The sequence below is a fragment of the Heterocephalus glaber genome, unplaced genomic scaffold (genome assembly GCF_053883595.1).
Source record: "Heterocephalus glaber isolate CG9 unplaced genomic scaffold, H.glaber_assembly_v1.0 deba00001472, whole genome shotgun sequence".
NCBI lineage: Eukaryota > Metazoa > Chordata > Mammalia > Rodentia > Bathyergidae > Heterocephalus > Heterocephalus glaber.
The window spans coordinates 45,024,886-45,043,414 of record NW_028258315.1 but is presented as its reverse complement, the minus strand read 5'-3'; the positions used below and the strand labels follow the sequence as shown (position 1 = coordinate 45,043,414).

At 42.9% G+C, this 18,529-nt stretch overlaps 1 long non-coding RNA gene across 1 annotated transcript; it reads right to left on the bottom strand.

Annotated features, from left to right (window-relative positions):
- Positions 1-8,332: 8,332 nt before the first annotated feature.
- LOC110351079 (uncharacterized) lies at positions 8,333-17,122 on the bottom strand. Its single transcript, XR_002398106.2, has 3 exons — positions 16,916-17,122; positions 9,013-9,123; positions 8,333-8,597 (listed from the first exon to the last, which is right to left on the bottom strand). It is a non-coding gene; the product is annotated as an uncharacterized LOC110351079 (long non-coding RNA).
- Positions 17,123-18,529: the final 1,407 nt, after the last annotated feature.

Here is an 18,529-nt window from a genome sequence, read left to right as displayed (position 1 = left end):
GGATGCGTATTGAGGCCATACTCTTAAGTGAAATAAATAGGACACACGTGTAAATACCAAATAGTTTCTCTAGTGTGAGAAACTGAAAGTGTAAATAAGGATTAAAATGATTAAAATGAATAAATGATAATTTGAAATAGGAAAAGTTCCAAAGGTGTAGGGGTGGTGGGAGGGGAAGAGGATAAGAAAAAATGGGAAAGGAAAAATTATGAGAAAAGGAAAAAATGTAAACAAAGTTTTTGTAAATAGGGAAAGGTGGAGGGGGTGAAGGGAGCACAGGGAATGGAGAAAAAATAAGAACCAAGATACATCATGTACAGGTACAAGCACCCAATGATAAATGTAAACGTATTGTATACCTAAAATGTACCAATAAAAGAATTTAAGGGGAAAAAAAAGAAAGTAGCTAATCTCGAAGTGGCAAATACTATATGATTCCACTTCTATGTGGTGCTTGGAGTAGTCAGTTTCATAGAGGTAGACAATAGAGTGACAGTTGCTAGGGGCTTGGGGTAGTGGAGAGATAATGTTCAAAGAGGACAAAGATTTAATTTTATAAGATGAAAAAGTTGTGAAAGTGGATGTTGGTGATAGCTGTACAACACTGAATATATATATATATTCAATGCCACTTAAATGGATTGTCAATATTTTAGCTTATGTGCAATTTGCCCCAACTAAAAATATAACCTTGCTAGGATGCATCTACTGGTGTCCCTAAAGGAAAAGACAACGCACTTAAATGGGTTGAATGTAAATGAACTGAATGACCGGGCTCTGGAGAGAGTGGGCAGGCTGAGATCCCAGGAGCAGTGTTGCTCCCACGAGGGGCCTGGGGCAGCTGGAGAACTGACTGGAAAGGAGGCTGGGCAAGGAGGAGGAGGGGGACAAGCCCTGCTATTGTTTTAATTTTTTTCTTTTATGTTGTTTTCTTCTACTAGTGATTGAACTCAGGGCCTTTTCACTGACTCACATCCCCAGCCCTTTTTATTTTTTTAGTTTTTATGCAGGGTCTCACTAAAGTGTCCAGGCAGAGGTTGAATTTGAAATCCTTCTGCCTCAGCCTCCCAGAGTGCTGACCGTAATTTATATACATATATATCAATGGTGACAGACTTCTTTTTGGAGCTTTCAATATAAACAGCCTGGTGTGGCACAGGTGCCATAGGTTCACCACCACTGGTATAGATCTTAAATGTTCTATAGATCTTAAATATCCCCCAAAGGGGAACAAATGTGTCACAGGATTAATCCTCAGAGTGGTGCTATTGGGAGGTGGTGGAACCTTTGAGAGGTGGGGCCCGGGGAGAGGTCTTTAGGTCACTGGGGACATGCGGGAACCAGGCCCCCTCTTCTCTTTTCTTTTTCATACTAGTCAGGAGGTGAGTGGTTTTGTCCCAATACATGCTCCCACCACAATGTACCCGAAGGTACATTACCACAGGCCCCAAAGCAACAGGTTCAACTAATCATAGACTGGGACCTCCAAAACTGTGAGCCAAAATAAACCTTTTCTCTGTATAAGTTGATGTTCTCACATATTTGTTACAGTAGTAGAAACCTGGCTAAAAAGCACCCTGACCTCTCTATACTAGTTTGGTTTGATCAAACTAATCCAAGGTCCCAAATGCTGCTGTCCTGGAGATCAGCCTTAGGGGATAGCTCATCCATGCCAGGGCATCCTGGTGTATTACCAGGTGAATGTCTTTTAGGTTAAGGAAGTTAGTGCTGAAATCTCCTGAGATCAAAGAAAAAAAGGAATCGATGCAGAACCCAGCATATGGAGGCGTGTAGGGTCCAACCCAGCATGGGGAGGAAGACACCCCACATCTCCCTCCACCCAAATTTGCTGAGGGAAGGGGCCCAGCATGGCCTGGACCTGCACAGGCCCTACCACTCATTGGTCAGCTAGGTCAAAGTTGTTCTTAGCTAATCCTCAACCCAGTGATGTATCATGAAGTCTATTTGGGTCAATGCAATCAGCACAGTCAAGAATAGCTATTGAAGGAAAAAGTAAAATGGAGAGGAAGAAAAGAATGATCAGAGTTCATTGCAGGTGGCAAGTTAATAGCACTGCACAGAAATCTTCTTCCAGGCTTGTGACAGATAATATGTTTCTGAACTTGGGTTACAGCCAAAGGTTTGGGAAGTCACTGCCTTGGTGGGCAGGGGTCCTGACTTCTCTTCTGCATCTGCACCTTGCATTCCACAAGCCAGCTCTCCTCACTGTCCCACCCTATTGCTGGCACCTGTGCAAATCCTCCCTCACTCCACTGGCTCATCTTCTCTTGGCCCAGTGCATTGTCCTCTCGAGGGTTTCTGTCCTCATCTTACTGATAAAGACACAGGAGTCCAGGAATGGAAAGTGATCTGTTCAGGGACATCTAGCTAGACCTCATTGTCAGGGGTCCAGCCTACTACTCTGACTCTGTACCCAGGCATTGAGCCCAGGAACTCGGTGAGACAAGGACTGAGTGTCAGGGGAAGTGAGAAGGGAAGACTCCCTGAGAGAGGTGTCTTTGAGAGGGAGGAAAGGAGCACCAGATTCCTAGAAGACATCCTCCACTGCTGTGGGCCCAGGGCTGTGAGGATCTGGACTATGCCCAAAGGAAGAGATGGCATCAAGTTGGTAAGTTGTGTGATGTAATCATCATGTGCAGGCTTTGATACAGGGCCTGGAGAAAGGACAGCCAGTTGGTACAATGCAGTGCTTGCTCCAGGCACTTAGATAAATAGACAGGAAGGGGGTGTAACTATAAAGTTGATGAAGTAAGTCGGGGAGAAGAGGAGACAGAATGTGGAAAGCTTTTACTGAGGAGGAGATGGATGTGGAGGCTCAAAGGATGAGAGGGCCCTACTAGTCTGAGGGTGATATAATAGCATTCCTTGATAGCATGTGCAAAAGTCCTGAGGCAAGACTGGCTGGGAGAAGACCAGAGTACCTGGAGCATGGTCAGTCAAAAGTCAAGGTAGTGAATGGGGACCAGGAGGCAGGGAGAGAGGGCTTGCTTGGGCCAAGGCTAGGGGAAAATTGGGTGGCGCCTGTGGTGCTACTATTGCCCCATTTGTGGTCCTGGCCCTACCATAGTCTCACCCCTTCTTCCTCACAGTGACAATTCCACTCCTCTTCCACCTAGCTTCAGGCCATTGTCCTTCCTCTAGGGTGAGATCTCCCCAGCCACCTGGAAAGGCCCTTATCTGGTCTGATCCTAGCTGGGACTTTTTTCCATGCCTTTGGCCACTTTTTGTAAGAGCAAATGTTTCCCAGACAGCACTGGGCATTTTGCCACTATTGGAGAGACTAACAACACTCAGAGACTTGAAAAGCAAAGGCCCCACAGTCAGACGTGGCCCGTGGCTTCTGTTTTGGGGTGTGTAACCATCAGATGGGACAGGGTGCCTGGGGTGCAGGCCCTGCCCCTCCATGGAATGTCTCAGATGTGTGTCTGCTGCAGGTCCACATGGCAGGTGCAGGACACTCTTTTTTCCATTAAGTTTACTGGTACATTTTAGGTATAAAATACAGTTACATTCATCATTGGGATCTTGTACCTTTACATGATGTATCTTGGTTTTTATTTTTTCCCCATTCCCCTGCCCTCCCTTCACCCTTCTACCCTTCTCTATTTGCAAAGACTTTGTTTCCATTTTTTCTTTTCTCATATTTTTTCTTTTCCCTTCTTTCCTTGCCCCTACCCCTCCCACTTCCTCTACTGCTCTAGACCTTTTCTTTCTATTACACAATATCAATTATACATTTTTTAAATTATAATATCAAAACTTAGAGGACATTACCACAGATTTTACAGAATTTAAAAGGATATAGAAAGCATATTACAAAAATCTTTTTTGAAATAAATTTGACAACTTCTAAGAAGTACCTTGGAAGACTAATGCAACTGACTCTGGAAGAAATACAAAATTTGAATAGCACCTATTAAAGAAAGTATATTCCTAGCTTGAAAACCTACCTATATGACAACTACAGGCTCATATACATTTTAACTGATGAATTATATCAAACATTTAAAGCAGAAAAAAGAAGGAACTCTTCTCCCCTCATTTTAGGAAATCCACAGTGTGCTAATACTAAAACTGGATAAAGATAATAGAAGAAAAAAGTATGAATATAGATTAAAATTTGTTTAATAAAACAAACTATTAGAAGTCAGATCTGGCAGTATGTAGAAAGTGATTTTATTATAGGGTTGGCAGTGTTAGTTCAGCATTGGAAAATCCATCCCCATAAGTCATCATTTTAACAGGGAAAAGGAAAAAGCCATATGATCCTGTCAGTAGTTGGAGAAAAAGTATTGGACTAAATTCTACAGCTATTCATGGTAAAAGCTATCAGGATACTAGAAGTAGAACAGAAACTTCTCAACAGATGAGACATGTACTCCATACTTCCAGCAAAAATGCCTTATATGAATAGAAAAGATACAATGCTTTCTCCCTAAGCTGGGGAACAAGGGCAGATATACCTACTCTTTATCTGTCCATTAAACTTTCAAACATAGGCCCAAACCAAAATAGCCTGGGAATAAAAAGAAACAATTAGCATAGAATTGGCAAGGTAGAAGTAAAATCTTTATATGTAGATGAAATGATCATCTACAGAAAAAATACTAAGAAATCTCTAGGAGCCCCTAGAACTTGTATTTGAATTTAGCAGGATTAGAAAACACAAGGTATATATAAAAATTCAGGTCTGTGTATACTTGCTATAAATGAAGAATTGGATATTGAAATTTAAAAGCTATGTAGGAGTACAAAGGACCTAGAAAAGTAAAAAGAAAAAAAAACAGTGTTAGAAGACATTCGTTACCTAATTTTAAGACTTCTTCTAAAGCTACAGTAATCAAGGCAGCTTTGGCGTAAGGAAAGACATATAGATCATTGGAATAAAACAGAGAATCTAGAAATAGAACCACACATATATGGTCCACTGAGTTTTGAAAGATTATTTAACATTAACATTTATAAAATATAAACTCAACTTAAGAGCAGAGGAAAAGATAGTGTTTTCAGTAAATGGTACTAGAATGCCTGTTTTCCATATGTAAAAAAATTAACCTCAACCCATACACAAGAATAACTTGAAAGGATCTATGAACCTAAATATGAAAGACTAAAACTACTAAACTTTAAGAAGAAATTTTAAGGGAAATTGTTCATGAATTTAGGGTAGGCAAGAATTTCCTAGAATACAAAAAAAATGATGTATAAAAGAAAAAAATTGATAAATGAGATTCCATCAAAATTTAGAACTTTAAATGACATCATTAAGAAAATGAAAAGTAGTTCTTAAATAGACCATATTTATAATACATATAACCTATGGTCAGAATACATAAAGAACTCTTACAGCTCATTAATAGACAACCCAATTAAAAAGTAGACCGAAGAAGATGCTAAATAGCCAGTACAGCACAAGGAAAGGTGTGCAACACTAGAATCAGAAAAATACTAATCAGTACAATAACAAGATTGTATTATACACTCATTAGGGAGATGAAGTTAAAAGTTTTAAAAGAACAGATATCAGCATAGGTGTGAACCAGTTAGAACTTTTGAATACTACTAATGTGAATATAAAATGATAAAACCATTTTGGAAACAATATAGAAATTTCTTGTATTACTGTTTGAGAACCAACAGTTCGGTTCTTAAGTTTCTACTTAAGAGGAATGAAAACACATGTTCACAATAGATTTGTACATACAAGTTGACTATCCCTTCTCTGAAATTCTTGGGACCAGAAGTGTTTCAGATTTTGGTTTGAAATCCACTTGATCTCCAAAGAGGATAGCTACTCCTTTTCTTTTTTTCAGGTTCCTGACACACAGAGTACTCTTTTCCACCCTTTAACTTTCAGTCTATGAGTTTCTTTTTGAATTAAGTGTGTTTCTTGTATTCAGCATATTGTTAGATCTTGCTTCTTGCCCCATTCTGCCAGTCTATTTCTTTTGATTGGTAAATTGAGACCATTAATATTGATGGTTATAACTGATACATATCGACTTATCCTTGTCATGACTTTTTCTTTTTGTTGGATTCTCCCCCTTTGCATTTATTTATTTATTTATTTATTTATTTATTTATTTATTTATTTTCAGCACCGGGGATCAAACTCGAGTCCTTGCGCTTGTGCAGCAGGTGGCGAAACCACTGAGCTAAATCCCCAGCCCCTCCCCCTTTACATTTAATGTCTTGTGCCCGATGCATTCATTCTGCTGGGCTTCCTGGGGTTGTGATCCTCATTGTCTGTACCTAGGATATTGTCTAAAATTTTTTGGAGTGCTGGTTTGGTATTCAGGAAGTTCCTAAGGTGCTCTTTGTCATGAAAGTATCTTATTTCTCCATCAATTTTGAAAGATAATTTTGCAGGGTACATCAATCTGGGTTGGAGGCTGTTTTCCTTTAGGGCTTGAAATACAACACTCCAAGTTCTTCTTGCCTTGAGGGTGCATTGAGAAGTCTGCTGTGATTCTGATGGGCTTTCCTTTGTGTATGATTTGTTTCTTTTCTCTAACGGCTTGTAGAATTTCGTTCTTCTGTTGGGTTTCTGGAATCCTAACTATTATATGCCTATGTGTAGATTTTTTTTGATCATGGCTATTTGGAGCCCTATATGCCTCACTTATCTGTATGTCAAGTTCTTTTCCCCTGCTTGGGAAGTTTTCTGCCATTAGTTCTGTGAACAGTTTTTTTATGTCTTCTGCACTCTCTCCTGTTTGTTCATTGACTCCGATCAGTCATATATTATTCTTCTTTGCATCGTCTAGCAGCTTCTGGATTGATTTCTTGTAGTCCCTTACAATTTTAAAGCAATTTTTCTTTTCCTGGTCACTAATTGCAATCTTATCTTCTATATCTGAAATTCTGTCCTCACATTGGCTCATTCTGCTGCGTAAGCTTTCAATGGAGTTTTTAATTTCCTGGAAATGTGTTTGCATCTGTTTTATGGATTCCATTTGTTTCCTATGTTGGGATTCCATCATGTTCCTCAGCTCCTCTATTTTTTTATCTGTGCCCTCTCTAGATTTATTAATCATATCTATGGGCACAGTTTCTGCTGTTATCTGAGAAATTATTTCTGATTTCATTTTTTCCAGATCCTCTTTTGTTGTCAGTTCAGAGAGTCCAGGTGGTTGAGTATCAGAGTGTTCCATCTCGGTTCCTTTGGGGGTTGCTGTAGGTGATCTGGAAGTCTGGTTTGGAGACTTGTTTACGTGTCTTCTCATTTCAACCCGGGGGTGGGGTGCTGCTGGAACCCACATGGCTCACCTCCTCTGTGGTGGGAGCAGTGCTATGGCACCCCGGAAGTCTCCTCCTGGGCACAGGGAACAGCTCACCTCCTCTATGTTGGGATCAGTGCTATGGTGGCCCAGAAGCCTCCTCCCGGGTGCTAGGATTGGCTCACTTCCTCTGCCTTGGGAGCAGTGCTATGGCAGCCTGGAAGCCTCCTTTTGGGTGCTGGGAGCAGGTCACCTCCTCTCATTTAGGACACTCTTCAGCCTTTATTGTAGGGAAGCTCAGTCAGGGCCGGGGAAGCTGCATCTCAGGAGGCACCCAGCTCATCTGACATTCCTGGTTCAGTCACCATTCACTCAGAGTCACAGCTGTGTGTAATGAATTCTGCCCTCAGGAAGCTTATGTGCCATCGGGGGAAGATAGAAAACACTGACTTGGACAACCAATGATAGGGAGTGTCAGAAGGGAGAGATATGAGAGCCAGCTGATGGTGCGAGGGGTGCAGGCACAGATGTGGGTTGCAGCCTGGATCAGGCTTGTGGGAACAGGCCTTGTCCAAAAGGTGGTGGAAGTCATGAAGTTAACATAAGGACAGAGAGAGTGGGTCCTGAGGCAGCAGAAAAGAAAAGATGGTAGAGAAACAGGGAGGAGGCCAGGGTGGCTGTGTCAGCACAGAGAGTCAAAGGAGAGGATGTCAGAGAACTGACAGTGGACCTTCTGGGCCTTGTGGAGAACATTAGTTTGCAAGGAGGGAGCCATTGGAGGGTTTTGAGCAGAGCGATGGTGTGACCTGACTTGCGTCTTTTTAAATTTTTTTATTAGATGAATACAGTCATCATGGGAAGTTGGTACACATACATATTGCATCTTAGTCCTTTTAATATCCCTTGACTCTCATTTCCCTCCATCAATAGATTCTCCTCCCTTTCTGCATAAGGTCTGCTTCGCTGTTTCCTATCACCTATCTTTTATTTTGCACTTTAAATTATTTATAGTCTAATGGATCCACCCAGCTAGCTCACCAAAAAACAGAACATGCGGGTGGGGTGGGGTAGAAGGCAAGAGGCCTGCTGGAGACAGTGTATCAGTCAATATTTACTAGAGAAGCAGATAAAACACAAGCTACACAAATATATATGAATTTACAAGATTGGCTTGCAATGGCCACCCACAGAGTCAGATGAGGAAGAGTGCAGAGGGTCTGTCTCAGCACTGGAGACCAAAGGACCCAGTCCAAGGTCTGGATCTCACTGCAGTGTCCCATGTGAGTGTGTTTGAGGAGGCTGAAGAGTCTATGTCTGAAGGCTGGGGGATCCTTTCTGGAAGCTGAAGAGTCTCTGCTGGAAGATAGGAAATGATGTCCAAGGTGAAGGTTCCTCCAAAGAAACAGAAGCAGATCCGTCCTTCCTTGTTTCCCCCTTATACCATCCAGGTGATGAGCCACCCTATGGTGGATCTTCCACACACAAGGATGTGGAATTGCTGAGCCAATTTAGTTAAGCTTCTCTTAACTAAACTTTTAAAGTTGACATAATCAGTTGACCATCACAGATGGCATAATCAGCTGAGGTTTGAAACCTTAACAGGAGCTTTAGCAGGACTACATGTCAGGCCAGCTCTGTTCCAAGTGCTTCACATACACACACCAACTCATTTAATTCTTGCACAGCCATAGAAAGCAGCTACTCTTGCCATCCCATCCCATGATTATGTGTGGGTTATGCTACTGAGGCACAGAGAGGTTAAGTAACTTACCTCAGGACACACACCTAAAAGACGTTGAGTCAGAATTTGAACCCAGGTAGTCTGAAGCCAGAACTCTGGCTCTTGAAGGGCCACACTCCTCAGACAGAAAAATTACAATACCTGCCATGAGAGAGGCTGTTAGTACAGAAAATAGAACCTGGAGCTGCAGTCTGAGAGAGAGGGCTTAGGTCTGATTGCTGGGGAATCTGGGCTGCATATCTAGGGGGTGTGAGGTCAGTCAGGAGGGGCCCATGGACCTCCTTAGATCTCCATTTTGTCTTGTGGGAAATGGAGGCTGAGGGATGCTACCTGGCTGGGTGCTGCTGGGTGGAAGCCTCAGCCAGAGGCTACCTGATGGAGCAGGCAAGCAGCACTGAAGACAGGAGCCACTGGGAAGGCCTGCACCAGAGGACCTGCCAGGGGTGCTAAGCAGGAATAGTCACTGAGGGAGACACATGAGAAAGAACATGAAGCTTTGTTAACAGTTCCTAGAGTACATTGGCCATTTGGGAAGCAGAATAATTCAGGCTGCAAACACACCAACCCTGCTTGGAGGCTGGCAAGCTGTGTGGTTATCACTTGATTTGACTTCTGTGAACCTCTGTTACCTGATCTGTAGACTAGAGAAAAAAGTGCTAGCTCCCCAAGAGCTCCCCACCCCACCCCAGGTCCAGGGAAGCCTGGCTTGGATGTGCCTGGACAGAGACCCACTAGGCAACTGGTTGTGAAAGTCTTTTGTCTTCTCCCCTGACAGTTGTGTCACTCTGAGGATGGTGGGGGTTTTTTCTTGTTTTTTTAAAGTGTAATTTGAAGTGATTTCTATTTTCTTCCAGGAAGCTCAATAAACCTCTTTCCTCATAGTTTTGGCTGCCTGGGGCATTTTGTAATAGTAATGAAAAACTGACTAATGCACCTCCTGACATCATAGTCAACCCATGGCCTACCCTGTAGATATTTTTCCATCTCTCCCCTGCCTAGCACCTCAATCTTGGTCCAAGTCACCCCCCTCTCATCCAGAGCACAGAGCAGTGGCTTCTACATCTACCATTTACCCCTCCAATCTATACAGAAGATGTAGATTAAGTCAAGTCTTTTCTCTGCTTGAAACTGCAATTCCAATTGAATTGCATCTTAGATCTTCCAGTTGCACCTGGTGCTCCTCACCATGACCTCAAAGACCCATATCTCCAACCACTGCTATCAATGCACTCCTCCCCACTTTGTGTTCCAGGTCTCCAGCCAGGACACAGAAAGCATGACCATAATCCTTGTGGCTTCTTCCAGAAGCACTCTTTCTTCCATCCCCTTGGGCCTGGATAGCCCCAAATTAGTTTGGTCCATACAATGGGGCACAATAAATGATCTACATCCACACCATCTTTTTCACCAACATCCCCCACTGATAACACAGGAAATGTTAATTCAGGGTGGGATATGTGGGTCAGGGAGGCTCTTCTGAGTGACAAGTAGGCCCATAGGCTAGAAATGAGAACTCCCCAGAGCCTCGAGCTGCAGCCCCTTTCAGGGCACTTTGTCCTCCCGGATGCTATCCTCATGGGCTCCTCTGTCTCACTACCTGCTTCCAACAAATGGCTTGCAGTGTATCCAGGATTTGGCCACTCTGTGCCACCATGCTCCCTCCTTGCTTTGCAACCCAGTATCCTTCTCCTAGATCTACAGGTGCCCCCTCATGCTCTGTCTCTTCTCAAGACAGTGGCCACAACAACCCTTCCAAAGTACAAGTGAGATCATGTCCTCTCTGTCTGGCACTGGCTTCATGCAGGATGTGAGACCTCCTGTGACTGATAAGTGACTGATAAGGCCCATCAGCTCTGGGCCCTGGTGCCATGCTCTCCCTGCCATCCCTGCACCCTATTCCCCTTCAGGACATACTTTGCTGGGCCTTGGTCTGAGGTCCTCTGCTTCCAGAGAGTGGCATCTCACACTCTCTCCTCTTCCAGGCTCCTGTCCTCCATGAGTCTTCCTTGAACACTGCATACAAAATACAGCCCTCCCTTCAACATCCAGGCCTCCTCACCTCTTCCCCAGCTCCACTTTTCTCAGTTGCCTCTTTCCCTGGGCTGGTGCCTTCTGGACTGCCTGTGTCTGCCTCCTTCCATGAGAAATCCAGCTCTAGGGGAGGGATTTTTGTCCCTTTTGTTGCCTGCTTCATTTCCAGCAGGCCTGGCATGTGGTGAATGCTCGAGAAGTCTTTTCTGAATGACTGAATGAAAATCCAACACTATTCAGTCTGGGGCACCCCTCCCTCAGTGGTCATTCTAAAGACCCTTTCCTTGGCTTAAGCAGCAGCACCTGCCTGGTACTACAGTCAGGGCAGATAAGGTCAGGTGGGCCAACAAGTGGCAGCTCATCCCAGACACAACTGCCTCTGTGTGGACCAGAGCTTCCTTCTCTTTCTTTCTTCCTTCTTATTTCTCTTTCATACAGGCCTCTCTTCAGGACAGCTGATGTCTAAGAGATCCCTACCCCTTTCCTGCTCCATTGCAGTTGATGGTGACTGCACATATAACTGTATCACTGGTTGTCACTAAGCTCCCATGTGTTCCAGAGCCTGAAGACCCTTGTTGGGTGCTGAACTTTGGCCTCTGAAGTCTTGGGAGCATGGCTTTGTTGTTGTTCTGGTACTGGGGGCTGAACCAATGGCCTTTGCACTGAGCTACATCCTGAGCCCTTTTTCATTTTGAGACAGATCTCTTGCTGTTGTCCACTCTGGGCTTGAACTTACAAGTCTCTTTCCTTATCCTCTGCTCTTTAGCTGTTTGATGAACATTTTCTATGTCACTCTTCCAAGGCTGGTTCAGGAGGAAACAGGTTGCTCCTGCTCACAGCCTCCATTTGAATAGAGCTGAGCAGGGATAATACACTTAGGCTCCACTCAGCATTAGTAGGAGTGAGTTAAAGTCTGAGGACTGAAATTATCTGAAAAATTGCTCATTCATATGTCTGGAAACTGATGTTGATCCTAGTGGGCTAATCTTCACTGGGGTTACCAGTTAGGACCCCTCCAAGGGCATGGACTTCTTTGCTACCTGGAGGCTGTCTTCCAAGAGTCCTGAGAAAGAAAATCAGGAGGAAACCATGTCACCTTTTATAATCTAGCTCTGAAAGTCATGCCACATTCTATTTGTTCCAGCAGTCCCTAAAACCTTCCCAGATTCAAGGGGACAGTAAAAAGTCTCTGTCCTGGGAGACAGAGTAGCAAGTTTTCCAGAAAAACATATGGAACTGGACGTATTGCTTTGGTTATGTTTGGAAAATATCTATCACAAAGGGCTAAAAAATGCCTTCAACATCCTAGGGGAAAATAATTGTTATCTAAATTCTGTACCCAGCTAAAAGTATCAACCAGGTAAATGTACAGACATGCACCTTCTCCAAAGTTTACCTCCTTTAACTCTCTCAGAAACCTACTAGAAGAATACTGTACTAAAACAAGAAAGGAAATCAAGGAAACGAAAGACACTCTCTTGAGTGAATCAAAAACAAAAAGGACAGGAAGGAGAGTCCTAAGATGACAATTGTACAAGATGCCAATAAATCAATTAGGCAAAATGAAAGCAGGAGGGAAACAGCCAGGAAGATATGTGCAAGAAATAACGACATCAATGGCACTGATGGGACATCCTATGTGTTTGTCCATTAAGGAAATGATACACAGAGTGCTTGTAAGGACCAGTGGTCATGACATATAGAAAGGATTATGGCAACAAGATGAATCTAATAAAACAGAATCCAGACTCAGGACTATGTATACATAAATAATAAATATATGGTAGAGACAATGCAGGTTAGAGAGGAAAAGATAGATTTTAAAAATATAAGACAGTGTGATAATTGGTTATCCAAAGGGAGAAAAAGTGAAACTAAACTTCCACTTTGTATACACAATGTATACAGAAATATTTTACAGGTGAATTAAAGACCAAAATAGAGCTGAGCATGGTTGCTCAGCACTGTGGAAGACTGAGGCAGGAGAATCACAAGTTTGAGCCTAGGCTGGACAACTTAAAGATTTCGTGAGATCTTATCTCAAAATAAAAAATAAAAAAGATGGGAGATATAGTTCATTGTGAAGGCCCTCAGTGCAATCCCTAGTGCTGAAAAAAAAAAGATCAAAATTAGAAAGGCATATGTGTAAAGATTTTGGGAAATGAAGATATTTGTCACAAATATATCTGACAAAAGATGAGTACTGGCAGAACATAAAGTTCTGCAAATTAACAGGGAATAGGAAATATGTTAAAGATTTAAAATGACACTTCATGAGAGAGGAAAGCCAAAAGCCAATAAACATATGGAAAGATGTTTGACTTCATTGTCCACAAACAGGAAAATTAAAATCACAGTGAGATAGAATTCTCCTATCAGACTGGGAATCAGTCAATCAATAGAGTGTTGGTGTGTTAGTCAGCTTTCCATTACTATGACAAAATAGCAGAGAGAGAGACAGACAGACAGAGAGATTGACTTACTATATAATCCATTCAAGGGTACAACTCCATGTGACTGGAAAACTTCCAACCAGGGTCCACCTCTTAAAGGTTCCCACCACCTCCCATGAGTGCCACAAGTTGGGGACCAAGCCTTTAACACATAGGCCTTTGGGAGACACCTTTCCTAATCATAGCAGCTGGCAAGGTCATAACTCAAAGGAGCTTTAAATTTCCTGCTGATGGAATGTAACTGTTACAGCCACTTAGGAGAATAGTTTGGCATTATCTAAAGCTAAACTCATATATTTTCTGACCCAGCAATGCCCCTGACAGATGTCTGCCCAGAAAAATTCTTCTTTCTGTGCATCAAGAGATGTGGACAAAATTGGTTTTACAGGTATTGTTTGTAAAAGGAAAACACTGGAGGCAAAAGAAATGTCATCAACAATAAAAGGGATAAATACATCATGCTATGTTTGCATAATGAAATACTACGACACATACATCAACATGGATGGATTTCACAATGCTGAGCAAATAAAGCAAGTCCCAGAAGAACAGGGGTAAATGATCCCACTTCTGTTAAGTTGACCACTAGGCAAAATTAAGCAAGGTTTTGTCTAGCAATACATTCAAGGATGATAAAACTGAAAAAGTATAGGAATATATGTCACGAAAATGTGGATGGGAACAGGGCACGGTGGTGCCTTCCTATAGCTCCAGCTGCGCTGGAGGCTGAGGCAGAAAGATCACAAGGTCCAGGCTAATTTGACAATTTAGCAAGAACCTGTCTCACAATTTTAAAAAATAATAATAATAAATAATTAAAGAATGCTGAGGATGTAGCTCATGATAGAGCACCCCTGGATTTGATCCCCAGTACCTCTTCCCCCAGTATCAGGATGGGAGGACAGGGATTTCTAAGGAACTGTCAAAGCTCTGATTCTTAACTGAGGTCTTTGTTCTTTTTTAAAAAAATAAACTCTTATTTCTTGAAATGTATATATTTTATACAATCTTCTATATGATTCATGTATTTCACAATAAAAAAGGGAAAATCTAAGAAAGTGAAAAGTGAGGTATTTAACTTCGTGAAGAACAAAAAATTGTGTAAGGTCATTTCAGAAGGGAATAACACAGGCCGAAGATTTAGCTCAGTGGTTTCGCTGCCTGCTGCACAAGCGCAAGGACTCGAGTTCGATCCCTGGTACCCAAAAAAAAAAGAAGGGAATAACACTGATGCAATCATGTGAGGCAAAGTCAAGGTTGCTTCCCAAACCCTGAATCAGCTGTATTGGGAAGCGGCAAAGTGAACTCAGGGTTGAACCAGAGTGCTAAATCCTCACCTTGACAGGAAGTCAAGCTGGTAATTACCTAAAACTGATAAATGCAGAAATCAAAGCATAAACATATCTTTAAAAAAATAATTTGAAAAATAATTTTAAAGAAACAACCGAAAAAAGTTTGAGAGGGAGGAGAAGGGAGGCCTGGGACAAGGAAGTGCTAATTTATGCTATATAGATATTCCTGGTTTAATGACCTCCCTTGTTTAACAACTGTTCAGATTTATGACCAAGGTGTGCTGTTTGGACTTACAACTTGCTGCTCAGTCTTATGACCTGTCTCTCCCCCCCGCTCCGAGTTCTGTTCATCTTGTTTATAGAGCCTCAGTGTCTTTTTTATACAGTACATCTTATTTATACAGCACATACTGTAAGTTTTGTTGATTGTACTGTGTGGCACAGTACTGTAGTTTTATGTTCTGTTATATATTACAGTACTGCATGTAAGAGTTATGCAAATAAAAGCAAAGTAATCAAATTGGAGCTTCCTTTGATCATTTCTTTGTTCTGAATATTGTACATACTACAAACAATTACTCACTTAGTGATCAGTTCATTTAACCACCTAGTTGCATGAAGGGAACTCAGTCATTAAATGAGGAATCACTGTATAGCTTGTTGAATAAATGCTTAATAAATAGTTTGGAGTTTCAAATAGGTCCTTGGGGAATACAAATTAAAATCACATTTGGTTTGTTTGCCCATCAAATTATCAAAAATGAGAAAGGCTGATAATAATCAGTGTTGGTACATGCTTTCTACACCCTTAATGGAAGTGAAAATTGGTACAGGAAAAAAAAATTAAAGGGCAATTCAGCAGTGTCTATTTTGTGTCTATTCACTTCTTATGTATATAAGTACAAGGATAGCTGTTGTTGGAGACAATCTGCCATGACAGGCAGTGCATGACTCTTGAATAGGTTAGTCAGTCCTTCAATGCAAATATGAGAGACCATCCATTAGGTACCAGGTGCTTTCTGAGCATCAGGCATACAGCAGGGAGCAAAACAGACTCTCAGTGTTGCCAGGGGCCACAATCAGAGAGCTTATGGCCCTGGGCTCTAGAAACTGTGTACAACAATGTAAAGGAATCCAGGCATGTCTTAGTGGTACATGCCTGTAATTCCAGGTACCAGCAAGGTTGAAACAGGGAGGTTGCAAGTTCAAGGCCAGCCCTGGCAATTTAATTTGCTAAGGATTTAGAGCCTGTCAAAATAAAAAGGGCTGAGGAATAGTTCAGTGGTACAGAACATGCTTAGAATGCACAAAGCTTTGATTTCAATCCTCAGTGATATGCACTCCCCAAAGAAATCAGGGCTCTCCATCCACAGGCTCAGTGACAGCATCTAAACAGCACATCCCAGGAACACAGGTGTGATGATCCATCTGTTCATAAAGGTATGTGCAAATGCAAAAATGGTGTTAAGTTCTGGTGGGAAGATTGGGGAGGGGGGACATGGTGGCTGGTGAAGGGCAACATCCACTTTTTACCACCTTCATTTTTGCAGCACTGGGGTTTTTTCACACTCATAATATATTCATGCCTTTATCTATTTTTGCAAACTGTTTTGAGCCTGTGAATCTACCTTTGGGTTTGCCCTTGGTTCATACTGAGGTTGAGTTAGGGTTTATTGTTATAGATTTAAGGGGTGCTCTGATTACATTCAGAAGATTTTGGGAAAGGAATGAGGTTTGCACAAAAAGGCTTAGTGGTGCATGCAGTAATCCCAATATTCTGGGAAGCCAAGGAAGGAGGCTTGCAAATCTGAGCCCAGTCTGGGCCACTAATCAAGACTCTCTCAAAAGAAAGAAAATAAAAAGAGCTAGAGATTGAGCTTAGTGGGAAGGCCCTGGGTTCAATCCCCAGTACCCAGCCCTCAAATGGTTTTGGAGACCTGGGGTTCAAAAATGTAACCAGCATCAGGATTTAGAAGATATTGTAAATGAAAAGCTTAGAAGGCAACGCTAGGTTGGCTGGGATGGGATTGGAATTTGAATTAGTAAGGCTTAAAATCAGGGTTCAGATTTCTGCAGCCATTCAAGGCAGTCGCCTTTGAGGACGCTGTGGCCTGGGGACGAGTCACTGCTGCCTGACTGCCCCTCCCCCCAGCCCACCTGCAGGAGGATCCAGCAGGACACGATCTCCACTTTCCGCAGCCTCCAGCACCCACCCTGAGGCCCACGCTGAGTGCAGCAGGGACAAGGCCGCGGGTTGGGAAGCCAAGGTTCCCGCAGCGCTGTTTGCTTGGTCTCCCCTGACGTAGGCCGGCAGCGCAGCGTCTGTTCAACTGTTTAGGAGCCTGCGTCACCGAGAACCATTCACCACTGCCCGGGACAAAAGTTCCTCTTTTGGAAGTCGCTTTGGGCAGAAAAGGCCTGTACCAGCGCCAGTATTCTAGCGGGTGCAGGGAGACACCGTGTGGCGGAGGCAGACATCGCACACACCCTTCTGCCTGTTCCTGCTATCCTCTGCTGTAATCTACCCCACATGCCACAGTGTCTACCAAAGCATCCGTCCATCCACCCATCCACAGACCCACCTATTTATCTTTCCATCACTCACCATCCATGATGGGCCCACCTATCCATCTAACACCCGGCCACACACCTGTAGGTAAATAACTCTCCACACATTCTGCCACAGAGATTTTCACCTTCATGTAAATATTATCTTCCCATTCACTGTCCATTCCCTTCACTATCCCTACACAGAATAGATATTCAGCACCTTGCATCTGCTAGGCAGACCCTGCACAAAGAAGCGCTGGGGTCAAGGGTCACGGAGTACAGCTCCTGGACCCATAGACCTAATGGACAGCAGAGCAGACAGATCCACAGTAGCTCTGGTGAGATGACCAAGACATTATTTTGTGGGCCTAATGAGAATTTATCAGCTTAGACTTGGGCGGGAGGAGTTGTCAGGGAAGGTTTGGCTAAGGAACATACACCTCTTTCTACTCTTCCCTCCTCCTCCTTGCACTTCTCCTCCCGCTTCTTCCTTCCTTTCCCCCTCATCTCTGTCTCTTTCATTTCCTTTTTGTCCACAAGCCTGATCTAGTGTCATCCCTCTTTCCAGTCGCCCAGTTGCTGCAGTACCACCTCTAATCCAGACCAATGTCATGCAACTTCCTCACACACCCCACCATGCTGATTCCCAAGCCTAACCATCTGCCTCCTGAATTGTGGCACTAGGTCTGGCTTTGATGACCCAGTGTCCACCAGAGCTGCCAGCAGGAAGAACTGCCCATTCTTCCAGTGCCATTTCAGGTCAGCTACACCTATAATGGAGCAAGATGAAGCTTTGGCCAAGACCCTTGAAAATTGTCTACATGTACTGTATCTTCTTCCTCACCCATCCTCTCACCCCTAGGAGATTCCAAAATTGCATCCACCAAGGTCCACCCACTCAGTGGCAAATCCAGTGAGCACTTCTCAATCTCTCGCTTATCCCCTTCAGAGTATTTGTTTATGTGGATCATCTCTCTTCTTCTCCTTTTAAACATATTTATTTAAATAGAACTCACATACTAAAATTTCACCCACATAAGTTGCATTTACTGTATTCAGAATTGTACAGCCATCAACATACTCCATCACCCCAAAGAAAAAAATCCCATATCCATTAGTGAATGGAATATAGTAAATACACACTCATAGGGTTCAGTTAGCCTGTGACACTCTGCAGGCAGGTCCTTTCAGAAAGAGAGAAAGAGAGAGAGAGAGAGACTC